At 40.9% G+C, this 15,071-nt stretch overlaps 1 long non-coding RNA gene across 1 annotated transcript; it reads left to right on the top strand.

Moving 5' to 3' along the window:
* The first annotated feature begins 2,141 nt into the window (after positions 1 to 2,141).
* LOC135412741 (uncharacterized) lies at positions 2,142 to 13,242 on the top strand. Its single transcript, XR_010429928.1, has 2 exons — positions 2,142 to 5,042; positions 9,013 to 13,242. It is a non-coding gene; the product is annotated as an uncharacterized LOC135412741 (long non-coding RNA).
* Positions 13,243 to 15,071: the final 1,829 nt, after the last annotated feature.

Raw genomic sequence — 15,071 nt, 5'->3', positions numbered from 1 at the left:
CTCTCTGCACATGCCCTCTGTCTTGCTGTTTAAAGGAAACCAGAGCAACCCCTGACACAAGTGTGTTTTTAGTGTTTCCCTCTTTTCCTGAGAGATAAAGGGCGCACGGCAATTACTGTGTAGAAGGTAAAGGGAAAAGTTTCTTTGATAAGAAATGGCGGTGCGATTACACAATCGCCAAAGGAGAGGAACATGTAGGTGGATGCACTCTAATGTGTGATTACTAATGAATTCTCTGTATTCCTTGTGGAAAAGAACCACAACTGTAAAATTAAATAGTTAATGCCTCTTTGATGAAAGAGTTTGCAGCCACTGATGTCCTTTATCGAAATACAGTGGGCTTTGAAGGAACAGGTAGAAGAGCAAGTCCAAGCTTCAAGCAAAGCAATTGAAGTGGAGAATCTCTACAGATATATTTTTTCTATGGGAATTTTTTTTTTAAACGTTTTCCAGTAACAGAAACCTTTTGCCTGGGAAAAGGATGAGTAGGATTTTACTAGGGGACACGCAGCTGCTGAAGCTGTGGTCAGTGCCATATGGCAGATGGGCAGCAGATATCAGATTCTGTGCCACATTGGGGTGTGAGTCCCCATGAATATTTGTTCAAAACCAGCTTCTGTTGCAGAACTGTTTGTGAGGGCTGAGATTTCAGTGAGGTGTATATACAAGATATATATGTAGATATAGATATATGTGTATATATAAAAGAGAAATCCTCTTAATTCACCAGCAATTCAGTCATAACTTCTGGGCTGAAATATTGACTGTAAAATGTTGAAATGTGAATGGAAATCTGGGTTCTCTGCTATGCTGTGTCAGGGTGCCTGCTGTCCAAAAATAGCACAAGGTCCAAAAAATGCTCTGAGATCCTTAGGAGATGCCATGTGAGCACCTTACAGAAACATCTTAATTACACACTAATGAACACCATAGCAGCAGACAATCAAGGGAAAGACAGTATATCATACTCATGTCTATCCTAGATACAATTTGACAGCTGATTTTTGAGTACCTTTCTTCCATTAATGCTTTTTATTTTGATTTTCAAAGTGTTTAATAGTTTAAACGTAGTTGTTTCTTATTTATGTTGTGTTTATATGATGGCATTTTTTTTTCTCTGTTTGATTAGGTCATTCATTTCAGAGTTTGTAAATGGAAAGAAAATAGTTGTGAACACAACATCATCTTGTGTTCTTGACACCTTCTTTTTCTTTATTTGAACATTTACTTGCTCATTTAAGGCCCCTACGTTTAGTCGTACTCCCCACAATCTTAACATATTTAACGAGCAAGAATGGAGGTATTTAATCACCGTGCAGCAACTGTGTGGTGTTCCTGGCTCTGCTTCTGAAGGACGTTGGGGCTGTCAGTGTGTTAAAAAGGGGCTGTGAATGCCTGATGAGGCTGTGGCATTTCGCGAAGCCAGAGCTGTGCCGGCTTTCTGCAAATGTGCCATGAGATGGCAGCAAAGGCTTTTGAAAAGGGCATTATGCGAGGATTTCTGTAACTCAAATTGTTTAATGCTCAGGGATCCTTGTAAGGGAACTTGATCATAAATCCCACACGCAAATAAGGGCTTCATAATGCATCCTGCAGAGTACATGCTGTATTGTTCCCTGAAATGTAAGGTTTCATTTTCAGTAGAGAAGGCCCTTTTCTTTCCCTTGTTCTACTTCTTTTCTTTTTCGTATCTAGCATATTCCCACCGTTTATGATTCTTTGAAAGAAATGGACAAGCAAAGCTTTTAGTGTGCACTCACCAAGATATCCATGTGACGGTTGCAGGGAAATGCAGGGTTGCTAGTATGAGGCATTGAATCATAGAATAGTTTGGGTTGGAAGGGACCTTAAATACCATCTCATTCCAACACCCCTGCCATGGGAAGGGACACCACCTGCTAGACCAGGTCACGCAAAGACCCATTCAACCTGGCCTAAAACACTTTCAGGGATGGGGCATGCACAACTTCTCTGGGCAAACTGTTTTCCACCACCCAGTAAAGAATTTCTTATAACATCTGATCTAAACCTACCCTCTTTCATTTTAAAGCCATCCCCCCGCTTGTCCTGTCACTAAATGCCCTTGTAAAAAGTCCCTCTTCAGCTCTCTTGTAGATACTGGAAGGTGTTACTAGATCTCCCTGAAGCCTTCTCTGCTCCAGGCTGAGCAACTTCAACCTTCAGCCTGTTTTCATAGGAGAGGTGCTCCAGTGCTCTGGTCATCTTCATGGCCCACATCCTTATTGTGTTGGGGGTCCTGGAGCTGGACACAGTAGTCCAGGTGGGCTTTCACAAGAGCAGAGTAGAGGGGTAGAATCACCTCCCTTCACTTGCTGGTCACACTGCTTTTTATGCAGCCCAGGACACAACTGGCTTTCCAGGCTGCAAGAGCACATTCCTGGGTCGTGTTGAGCTTCTCATCCACCAGCATCCTTAAGTTCTTCTCTCCAGGGCTAATTCTCTGCCCATCCTGTCCTTGTGCTTGTGATTGCCCCAGCCCAGTGCAGGACCTTGCACTTGGCCTTGTCAAACTTCACGAAGTTTGCACTGATTCACCTCTCACGCGTGTCCAGGTCCCTCTGGATGGCATCCCATCTGTCCAGTGTGTTGACAACACCAAACAGCTTGGTGTCATTAGCAAATTCGCTGAGGGTACATGGAATCCCATGTCTCTGAAAAAGATGTAAAACAGTGCCAGTATAGGGCGCTATTCTTTGCCAGAAAATAAGGATTACCTCTGTCAAAAATGTATTTATGCTGCTCCACAGAGAAGGAGTGGCCAAATGCAGAAAAACACTTTTGCAGAGATCTGTTTATTTGTGGGAAAACAGTTAAAGGGGAAATTGAAACTTGATTTTGCCCTTTTTTGTCATCAGCAATAGCTATCAGGTAGGAATTTGGATATAAAAAATGTTGTGGGAAGAGAAACAGAACTTCTTTTTAGCCATGTGATGACATTATATGCTCTCTTGATAATAATGTGATATGGAAAGAATTACTGATATTCATGAAGGTGAAGGAAAACAGACATGCCTGCCACCCACCCACACTTCATCCTGTTCTTATCACAGGTATTACTTTTAGCACATTCTTCTTGGCAACAGTAATGAAAAAATAGGTGAAAAGCCATTAGCAAAAACTCCTCCTTTTCATCTTGCAGGGGAATGGTGCTAAAGACAATATAATACATGATTTGCTTGAAAACAGCCTTTCTAAAAGCATTGGTTATATTTTTGGAGCTACAGTGCAGGAGGCAATTTGGGATTCTTCAAGCTGGTTCTGTGACTTCCTGTTGATGAAATTGAAGAGGGAGTATGTTGCAAAGGCAGTTGACATTTAATTCATATTGATGGACAACTGGGATGCCAATCTAAACCTGTCTTCTTTGTTTTAAAGCCATTCCCTCCTTGTCCTCTCACTATATGCCCTTGTAAAAAGTCCCCTTGAAAAATCTTCAAATACAAGCTCTTCAAAATTTGAATATATTTAATGGCAGGAATTTTACAAGTAATTTAATAGAAATTATTAAGTAATTATTAGAGGCGCTTTTTTTGCTTTTTTTTTCTGCTAGCAGTGGGTAAGCTCATTCTGGGAGTCTGAGTCCAGCAGGTTATGACTGAGGCTGCTCAGACCATGGTTTGGGACCAGCATCAGCAGATGAAATCCCTGCTTCTGTTTTGCATCTTCTGCTGTGTGGCAGAGCTGCTTTTTGCAGCTGCACGGTGAACTGGATTCAGGAAGATAGAAAACTTCTTGGTTGTTTTTTTTATTCCCTCTGGGTTTTTTCAGCTGAACATGAACTCAGCTCCACTTCATCCTAGACTTGTGGCAAATATAAATGCCACACTTGGGTGTATCATCTGGAGGGGAAGATTTCTGTTGGTTTAAATATTGCAACTTCAGAGTGTCTAAGGTCAGAGAGATGTCAATAAATTTCCTAGTTCCTAGGGACTCTATCTTTCAGTCTGTCCAGTGTTCTGTTTTCTCTTCTTAAATGTTTGTATGTATTTGCTTGACATCTCCATAATCCCAAGGATCCAGCTCCCTGAGCTGTGCAGAACCAAGACTTGCACCTCTGGGTACAGGCTCATAGGATGTCCTCAGGCAAAGCTAAAGCATACAGCTGTGGCACAGAGATATGCACAAGAAACAACATAATTATTTACACTGTAAATGCTCTGTTCCCTTTGTGTTATTTCCAATATTCCCAACATACTTTGCTGGCTTCCCTTGTAATACAAAAATTAACATGGCAGTTATAGCAAACTCCTTCCATGAATGGCACAGAGTTTCACTGAAGTGTTTCTTTTCTTGCCTTCATCTTAAACCTAAAACCAGGCAAACAATGTTTCTGTGACACAGTAAGAGAGGTGGTATGAGAGAATTTGTCTCCAGAGACTGCAGTGCATTCTCAGCTCTATCAACCGGAGGCATTTTGTCCTCTGTGAAAACTGTTTTTCATATCCTCTCCTGTCCATTCCTTGGCTTTTATATTGTTGTAGGGCCTGATTTTGCAGACAGTGATGTGGGAAATGGATTAGCTCATGGGCAGACTCAGGTTTGAGCTTGGAGTGGAAATTATACACCTAATAAGACATGCATCTAAAGCTGTTGTATCGAGTGTCTCCCCATTCTCCCTCCCAGCTGCTTTATGTCTTCATAAACTGACAAAGTGAGGTAAGCTTTCCCACTTGTACATTTCTTACACAAACCTGTAATGACACCTGTGTTTTTTCCTCTAAAGGTTTGCATTGACTGGGATGGAAACCACCTTACAGCTGAAGCAATCTGTATTTTGACCATTTTCCCTTCATGTGCGTTCCAGTTAAAATACCATCAAAAGTACAGCTGGATAGTCTTTTGTAGAAAGAGTAATTCCTATTCTTTTCTACTTTCCAGCTGTTTCTTCGTGTTTTACCTCAGATCCACCTCTCCTCAGTCTCGGACAATGCTCTTGTCATTTATGGATGCCCTTTGTCTGTGTCAGCTGCTCAGTCTGCAGAGTTTCTCCTGCCTCGAGAAATGTTCAGAAACGTTTGATGGTATGATATAGAGAAGGTGCTGTGATTCCTTCCTGCGGAGGGAAAGGAACGGGAACAGTGATGGGACTCCCTAGATAAGGCAATTAAAAGCCAGCTGGGATAGGAAGAGGGGGCTTACAGGGACTTAGAGTGAGATAATGAGAAAGAAGCTTGAAGCCTGAGAGTTGTTCCTTTTACACTTAATTTCTTCTCTTGATGCTCATGTCATGTCTTATTTTTGTGATAGCCACTTGTGAAAACAGAGGCAAGAATAAAATGGCCAGGAACTTCTCTGTGCTAAGACTGGACATATGAGCCCCAAGACCAGTCGTCTGCCCTTTCCTCAGGGTTTTTGCCCCCAGAAGAGAGTGGAATGTCATCTGAAAAGCAGAGTTAAGGCCACTCAACTGTTTCTCCAGGCTGTGTGCCCCACTGTCATAACCATCCTGGGAACAGCAGCTCACATCAGGCTTGCAGCCTTTGTTCCTGCTTAATACGAAATAATGTACTGGAATATCTAGGCTTCGCCTTGGGCTGTACTGTTCTCCCATCCCACAGTTTCCTTTCATACGTGTCACCACAGCTCTACTACCCAGAAAAACCATGTGCCCAGAGAAGCTGTGGATGTCCCATCCCTGAAAGTGTTCAAGACCAGGTTGGATGGGGCTTTGAGCAACCTGGTCTAGTGGACTGTGTCCCTGCCTGTTGCAGGGAGATTGGAATGATGAGGTTTTTTTGGTCCCTTCCAATCCAATCAGTAATATGATTCCATGATTCTAAAGGCGAGGCTGGTATTTGGGAGCACTCTTACCAGCTCTCAGAAGAGTTTTGCCTCGTGCTGGTGGAACAGAGCATAGCTTGGGAGTCTGACTGGCAAGGAGGAGAATCAGTCTTTTGCCCTTTTGAAGGGAAATAGGGAACATTGACTTGCGTGATCATTTTAGGTGGATGATTAAATTTGATCTCTTAGGTCCCTAGTTGAAAACTCAATTCATATGAGTAGTTTTCTTTTCATACACTGTTAACAATCTTGTGTTCTGCCACTGCTAATGTTCCTGATGTTGATTGTCTTTTCATTTTAGAAGAAATTTCATTTTAGAATTTCATTTTAGAAACAGCAGAAATGCCCAGACTTTTCTGTATTCCTTGGCTTTGGGCTCTCAAAACCTAAAGAGAAGACTGCTTTTTGTTTAAGGATAAATATTCTACCCTGACATAGACTGACAGTCTACTGCTAAAGTCACATATCGCTGTTGCAATGGGTGAAAGGAATAGTCAAGACAGAAGAATCATAACTTTTCCACTGACTTGTGTTGTTTTCAAATATTCTAGTTAAAAATGCCCAGGTTTTGGACACATATTTTCTGGGGAAAACAAGTTAGAAAACTTGACAAAACAATCAGGCATCAGCTTAGTACTGGAACAGCCTACATGGATAGTAGGACTGTAGGATAAAACCCTCTGTAAACATGTGTGAGGAGTAGGAAAAACAAGTATGAGAAAGGGGAAGAAGGAGAGGAGTATTCTCTTCTGTAGTATGATCCCAGTGATTTATTTAGGCTGAGGAGTCCAAATATCAATGTCAGAGCAAATACTTCTGAAATGCAGCAAAAGTGAATGTTGATGGAGGCAGCTGAATGCATTAGAGATAGTTTTGCCTTGTGATGGTTCTACATAGACATGTGGTTGATACCTAGAGGAAAATCAAAGTGCAACATTAATGGGAAGTGCTATTATGCATGTTATTTACAGTGCTACACTGATTTCACAAGGATCACCAGACTGCTACCTTAACTAATGTTAAATAAGTAGTTGGTGGAGAGTATATAGATTTGCTGCACGAGATCTTAAGTTTGTAAGAAGTCTGTTCTATCAAAGAAACATAGGAGTTCACTTAAGAAGGTTCCATTGTTGCATGCACAACTTCTTTCCCTTGGTTAATGAATGCAGGCACTCAGAAAAATGCTTTTAGGTGACAGAATCAAAGAAGACTGCCTATAGCAAAAAGGGATCCAGAAGAGCAGCAAAAGCTGCTGAAGAAAGGAGTTTATAAAGGGCAGTTTGGAGTGCATTACCCAAAGGAGTAGAATTAGGAAGGGAGCTTCTGATTGCTAAAGATACACTGCTGGATGGTTTTAGTGAAGCTGGAATACAGCTGAGTTTGGGTTTAACAGATAAAGCAGATATAGATAGTAAGATTAGAAAATAAGAGAAAGATAAATGTGTACTCTGTAAAGGAAAGACCTTTGCCCTTAGCAAAGCTTTCTTGTTCTGAAACCAATATCGTCTCCCAAGAAGGGAAGGGCTGTGCAGTATCTTTAGGCTGGCCAAGGGTTGGGATGAGGCAATCTGCATTGCCTTGCTAGAGTCACATTTATTGCCTGTAAATAGGCACGTTTGAAAAGTATATTTGTGCAGCAGGCAAAGGTGTGATTGCAGTACAGGTGGGTATAACATAGAATTAATTCTGCTAGCCATAACTCCTCTAATGAAACTGTGCAGAGCAGGCTTTAGTATGCACTTCACTGCTGGAGGATAAGCCCTGCAGCAACACTGTACACATGTTCCAGGTGCCTGGTTCTGCCACTGCATCTTCATTAGCATTCCTAGCCAATGATGTCCAGTACCTGTAGCAAGTAAGTTATAGAAGGAATGGGAAGCTACAAACTGTATTGCTATATCTCTAATGAAAGATGAAAACAATTTCCCTCTTCCAGCCTTGGAACTTAGATGAAAATAATCTATGTCTGAAAGAAAAATTGCACGAGTGAATAAAATGAATTGTGCATTATAGTGAACAAGACACATTATAATAATACCTTGCACTAGATTCTTCTGGTGACACCATTTACTGGTGGTTGCATTTAGTATTTTGCCTGATGCATCACATGATATATTGCAATAATCCCATCTGCAATATGAGACTTTAGTCAGAAGGAGTGAAACCTAACGGATAACAACATACAAGAATTACCTGAGTTTTTACCAATTTGTGTAGCATATATTGCAGCTGCAATAAGTACTCTGATCGGAGTATTTATGACTACTTGTTACAGAATGTGAGCTTACTGTAAATGTAAGTACTGTTTGTAAGATTTGTAGGCAGTCAGCCAGCCTGTTTCTGTGTAAAGCTGGAGAACAGTCATCAAGGGAAAGCTGTGATTACTGCATTCTGTTACTGCATTAGCACCTAATGGAAACGAAGAGAGACCTGGTCATATAGACTGACAACCCACTCTTACTTCCCAGGGAAATAACCAAGGCATTGCTGTAGGAACAGGTAATGAACCACAAACAAGCAAAGCAATACAATGATATGAGTGTACAGTGGAGCTTAAAATGCAAATCTGGCTTGCACAGTACTAGCACACAGACTGTAACCACTGTCAGTCTAATTCCAGTCTACATTACCAGCCATTAGGATGATGGCTGTACATGACATTAGCCTGCTGAATTAGGAATACCTTTCCAACAGCCGTGGTCTCTACCTCCCCTTTGGTGCTGTTACTGTGCTTTTTCCACATCACTGTGGAGCTGATCAGCAGCCCTGTGCTGCTGGTTGATGCTGGTGAATGACGGTGGAGGCAGCTCCTCGCATCCCTTCACAAAGACACCATACAATTTACAGCATTTGGGTAGAGTGAGGAGATTTGGGGATCAAATTTTCTGGGATTCCCTGAATCATATATAGGACTTTCAGCTCTGCCTTAAAGATCCAACTGTCATAATGAAAATGATGCTTTTGATTTGGTGGATTACTTGGTTAGTTGAATGTAAGCAGAGAGACTATGACAGGAGGTCCTGCTTCTCTAAGCTGAGGGCAGAAGAATGTATTTGCAGTTGCTGCAGTTGTCAGGTTATGATTTATATGTGTAATTTTCTTCTGGCTGCCATTTTACCATTTCTTCCCTAATTTTGTCAATTTTTTTATAAGAGCCAGTTGATTTACTCTACTTTTCCACTTTTTTCTTTTTTTTTTTTTTTTTCCCAGATGTGTAAATAAACTGTAAGTTTTCCTCATTTACTTGTGGTGACCATTTCCACCCAGCTCAGACTGTAACCAAGCCTGGTACTGAGGCTTACCGGGGCAGCAAGAAAAAGTGAAGAGCTTAGAAACTGAAGATGGGGGAAACCAAAATCAATCCAGGACACTTGCTATTTTCTGATTGAACTTCTAAAAGAAACTCAACGAACAAGCCAAGAATCCACCATGACGAGCGAAATATACTCATGTGTAGCACTTCATATATGTCATTAACTACTTGAATGGAAATCTATGCTTTCCTTACAGCAAAAGAACATCTGTCTGGGGCTCAGTGAGCTGTTGCCACAGTGCATGTAAAGAGGGGCATTGTTTTTCTTTGAGATTTTCTTTAAATAAATGGGTTTGGCTTAATGTATTAGGTAAGAAAGTAATATTTTGGGATTTGTAACCAGCTGCCAGTTGTATTTCTTTTTTTTACTGGGAGCACAACACAAGTGTTTTCCTCTCTGCCAACCAGTACGTGTTGCTGGCGGGGAATGACAGATGCTGCCACGGGTGGCTCTGAGGAAGGCTGTGCAATTCCAATCTCAAGACTGTCATGAGGAGGCACGATGAGTCCCCTGCCCTATTCTCATTACTATTTGCGACATCGGAATGAATCTGTCTCATACCACGAGGTGTTCTTGTTGTTGTAATCCTTATTGTAGGCTTACAGAACAAGAAAGAAGAGCAAAAGAAAGATAAGACCTGATTTCATGTGGGAACCTTTTGGAAAGCATGTCAGTGACACATTAATATAATTATTAAGGTAAAGAGACCTGGCTAAGGTGGGAGATTGCAAATGTAAATACCCTGATGAGGCTGAATGCTGAGGATCCTCTGGGGATATCAGGTATTTTTGCTTACTTGAGCAAAATCCAAAATAATGCTGTTGGTTTAACAATTAAATAGAATAAAGACCGTGATCTTGGTGTGTAGAAAAAGACCTTTTGGGTACAGGAGAGAAATACATGTCCTCTGAATATTTTCAGCATGTCTCCCTCAGCCCAGTTCAGTTGCTTGTGTGGAATCAGTGATGAGAGTTTGAATTTATACATACAAGTACTCAGAGTGAAGCTCTGAGGACAGAAAAGGAAGGAGATGAGAAGTAAGTGCATGGAAATGGAAGGAAAATATTGGCACAGTGTCCTCTGAAGGAGCAACGCTGCATTTGCACAACTCTGATGGAAACTTCACCGTATCACTTGGATACCACGTTTAGGAAGCAGCTTGTGTCAACCTTAGGTATGGATTGAGACAGTGAAGCCAGATATGACCACTTAGTTAGGTGGAGGATAATCCTTTTTCTTTTCCTATTTATGCTGGCCTGCAGCAAAGTCCCTCAATATGGAATTTGATTTTGATGGTGGCGTTTTGAACCCTCTTTCTATGCTTTTTTTGCTTCAAGAAATAATAAGGTCTAGATAAAGTTGGAATAGCTGCCTGGTAATGAGATCATTATATATAAGTACTGAATTGTTCTCAGGGGCTATAATGATTCCTCAGCCCAGGTAGGCAGCACAGAATTATTTACTATGCACAGTCTGTCTTAAGATCTACGTTTACAGTGCTTAAGCACATAAAGCCCTTCAGCATAAAGTTCAAGTAAGAGAATATGCATGAATGGGAATATGTTATTTACAGCTTATATTATGAGATGGAATGCACTGGGACTGGTTATTTACTTTTCCTGTGGAATTTTAAAGAATTTTGACAGAAAAGACAAAGAAGTAAGAGAGGAGATGCTAAAGGAAGAAGAACATACCAGTGCTGTGTGACGGCAGCTTCCTTTTGACAGCCATCCCCTTTGCACAGCAGCCTGTGGGAATTAACAGGTGGTAATGGCATTGCCTGGGATGGAGATGTGGTGAGAAGCCTGGTCCCTTCTGCCTCCGAGAGGCAGAAACGCTCAGAGCTGTCCTTGTGCCTGGCCATGGGCTGGGGCACAGGCTGCCCCTTGTGCCATGGGACGTGCACACGGAACCTGGGGACAGCCCTGGTTTGGGGATAGACAGGGAACTGGGTTTGATTTCCTGATCTGCTACGTGTTTCTGAAGTGATTTTTGTCTCTACCTTACAAATGGTAAAGAGAGATAAAGAGAGACAGACCGATCCTGTGTGCATCCCGCTCCTTGAGTTTACACCTCTGAGATAAAACTATCAAAAGTGCTTCAGAGAGAGTGAGGGCAAGTGCATTAAAGATTATGAGGTGTTGAGATGTGAAGATGAGGGGGATGAGTAAATGCTGGTAACAGGTTCATTGCCTCTTATGTCTATACAGACAGGATAGGGTCGATAAAAGTAACAGGCAGCCCTGGGCTTGTTACCATGGTTATGTGCTCTGTCTCCACTGAAATCACCTGAGTTACAGCTACTATGTAAGTAATAGGGAGTCCTGATGCTGTTCATAATAATGAGAGAAAACACGCCCTATCAAAAAAATATGTCAACTGCATGCAGAAAAGCTGCAGGAGAGGCATATTCTGTGGACATACTTGCTTTTAGTGAGCTTATGTAGGTCCATATGCTGAAGATTACATCCAAGTGTACCTCTGAGTTTCAAAATTTCTAATTATTTTGCTGTGCCAATAGACAAATTTGAGATGTAGTGTTTGATCTCTGTCACACAGGCTCTGTAGGATGTCCTCTGTGTATTTTCCCTGATGTCTAGGCTTATTATATTTTTACCCTGATTTGATAAAACAAGCTGTCTTTATTAGAACAGAACCATTCCTGGAGAAAATGGATAAAGTATGCGTGTAAGTTGCTTTATTTTTTGCAAGCCTTGTCATAGCAGTAAAACAGATGTGTGCCTGGAATAGCAAACTAACAGAAGTACTTGGATGACTGAAGTACTTGGATGACTGAAGGCAGGAAGGGGAAGACATCTTGAGCTGCCAAACTCCTACAGCCAGCCCTAGGAACTAAGATCCTGCTGTCACTGTCAATATAAAACTCTTTAGTCTGGCATTTAATGTGCCTTAAGATGAAAAGCTATATTTAAATTAATAATCCTAATTTTTTTTAATGTGTGAAGTAAGTGGATTTTAGGATTCCCATACACCTGCCTGGCACTATGGATGGCAAATGGATTTGTTTCAGCAAACTCAAAGGATTCATAGGACTTGCTGCTCCTCGAAGAGAGCTTCTGTCAGTCCAAAGAAAGAAATACTACACACACACACAAAAAAAGAATTGTAGGGACCTGTTTCAGGGGATATGAAACAGGTCCAGTCACCCTGCGCTGCATGAATGGAGGGACTGAAAAACATTACGGAAGCCTTTTTAATCCCAGAGAAATGAAAAAGGCCATGGCTTTTTCTTAACAGAACATGAAGGTTTTTATTTCTTCTTTATTCCTTTTTAGGGTCTCTTGGACCTCCTCAATGGGCCTGCTTCAAAGTCTGAAAAATGAACTCACCCCTTCTGGCAAAGTCTGGCCTGGGCAGCAACAAATCTGCTTCTCTGTTTCAGTCTCAACACCTAAAGCTCTGTCAAAATAAAAACCCGCACCCATGGGATGACAATAGGTTATGAAAACCTTCTTCTTTTCTTCTGCCTAACCTGGAAAGCTTTTCAGTGTTAATTAGGCTACTGTAAGGATTAGGAAATGACATTTTGTAAATCGATTGGCACCTGGAAAAGTGGCATCCAAGATGACTGTGGCCTGTACCCGCTGTGCCAAGCCACTACACCCTAGGTCTTTTTCTCAGCTGCCATCCTGATGTTGATTCATCTGGAGTAGGAGAGAACTGCCCTGGCTCTGAAGAATGAATGCATCCCATTCTACTTGTGCACCACTGCCCAAATCTTGGTTTTGCAAAGCAAGAAACTCTGCATTGTGCTGTCAGCATTTTCTCCTTCTTGCAGCATTATATAAACTTCATAGCCAATTTCCTAAAAAAAATTAGGGTTGCTTACTTTGCTACTCCCTTAATAGCCCTTCCCTTTGGTTCTGCTTTCTCTTTGAGAGAGGCCACGGAAAAGCTGCAGTGGTGCCTGCTTGGTTTTTGTTTGTATGTTTATTTGCCTGACATTATCCCAAAATTAATTGTAAGGGAGGTAAATGGTGTGAGGGGAGTTCACTGGGGTTAAATGGTCAAGAGATTTCGGAGTCATGTATTTAACCTGGTGGAGAAACTGAGTTCTCAACATGCAAACAACTGCTTTCCAAGTAAATTAGACGCTACTACCTGACCTATGCTCATTGCAGAGTTAAAATGTAGCCTATCATCATTACAGCACTTTTGGGTCCTCTCTCCAGCCACAGTGTTTTAATGAGTCTATTTTGCTATATAATTTATTATCCTCAGGGCTTCTCAAAAGGAATCCATTTTGCTGAGAGAGGGTCATGAGACCTGAAAGAGTTTTGTGCTATTGCTCTCCTTGTTGGTCAATAACTTTTGAACTGTTGACCATCCAGTAATTGGCAAGAAAATGTCTCCCTTTAAACTGTGAGCTAAAAATAGATCAAACTCTCCAGAATCTAAAACTTGAAGGACATATAGAGGAAAAGTGCTTTTTAAATGGAGATATTTATTATTCCACACTTTATAGCTATTAGGCCTTGCTTCTTTCCTCTTTACTTGCTTTATGGAATTGCCAGCCAGATTATAAAAGAGAGAAATAGTTAAAAAAAAATGAAATATAAAAAAATTATTAATCATGGAAAGAATGATATATAAATATACTTGCGGGTACTTTCAGGGAAGTCCAGTAGGATCTTTAAGGCTGTCCTGACTGAAATAAGATTTTAAAGCTGATATGACTTACAATAGCTATAAAAATAATAGAGGAGAAATGTCACTTTTATGAATCCAAGATGGAGGAAGGCTCTTTCCATTGGCATTGCAATCCTACAGGATAGGGTGAGAGAGCAGAAAAATACTGAAACACAGAATAAAAGTATTTTTTTTTAGGGTAGCAAGTAAAAATGTCTAGAGCCCGGGCTCTAAATTTCCCTTAAAATCCCTGCTCTTACTGAGGTGGAAGCAGATGTGTGACAGCAGTGGATAACTCCCCTCTGCAGGAACCTCCAGTCCTGAGACACTCCAGGAGTCCCTGGGTTTCTTCAGGCATCTGCTTTGATACAGAGACACCTGTCTTTGTAAAGAAGGTACTTTGAAGAATTAACATATGCCATTAATGTCCTGGCTATTAATGTTTGTAAAGTACTCTGTATACTCTGGGTTACGTTCAAAAGTTTAATCATTTAACCAAAACCAAACAGAGCCTGTGCATCCCTACAGTAATCCAAAGTACTGTGTTCTTTTTATGACCTGTTATCACAATACACAATATCACAACATTCATTATATATTAATTCCAAATTGCTCACCTTTTGTCACAAAAAGGCAAGAAATAGAGAAGCACAATATTGCCACACACCCCTATGTAACCACAGCTTTATTTTAGGAATGAAGATGTGCAAGTATGTGAACAGACATTAAAGGATACTTAGCTATTCAACTGATTTAATTGGCCAAACCTCTTAAACATTGCAACAGGAAGAACATCTCTGAACAGAGCAACAACAGTAATAGTGAGCTACATTAGTTAAATTGAGTATCATAAACAAGGTCATGATCTACTTTAGTAATGAAGGCATACTATATGTTTTAAAAAGATTTTTTTCCTAGCCTCCTAGGGCTGTTGGTATGTCCCTTTGTAATATTGAACCCATTATTGCTACACTATGCCTGGCATTCCTTGATGTGGCAAGTTAAACATCATAGCTACTCTCCCATATGCATTAAGAGCAGCTGAAAGCAAGAAAGTAAGTAGTGTAAGCAGCACAAAATGAGTTATTCCAGCTTTCCAGCAGCCAGAGGAGGCCAGCTGTTCACACACCTCTTCAAAGCAGTGAGGACTTGACTCCTCAGCAGCAATTGTGCACCAACTGTATTTTTCAGCAATGAAAGGTCATTTTTCCTCTCAGGAGAAAAAACATGAGAAGTGGGGGGTTCATTCTTAAGGAAAGTGAATGGGATGGGTATAATCTTTAAACATGACTTTATGCCTTGGAC

Source organism: Pseudopipra pipra, chromosome 4 (genome assembly GCF_036250125.1).
Source record: "Pseudopipra pipra isolate bDixPip1 chromosome 4, bDixPip1.hap1, whole genome shotgun sequence".
NCBI classification, from domain to species: domain Eukaryota; kingdom Metazoa; phylum Chordata; class Aves; order Passeriformes; family Pipridae; genus Pseudopipra; species Pseudopipra pipra.
This window is presented reverse-complemented; position numbering and strand designations above follow the sequence as displayed.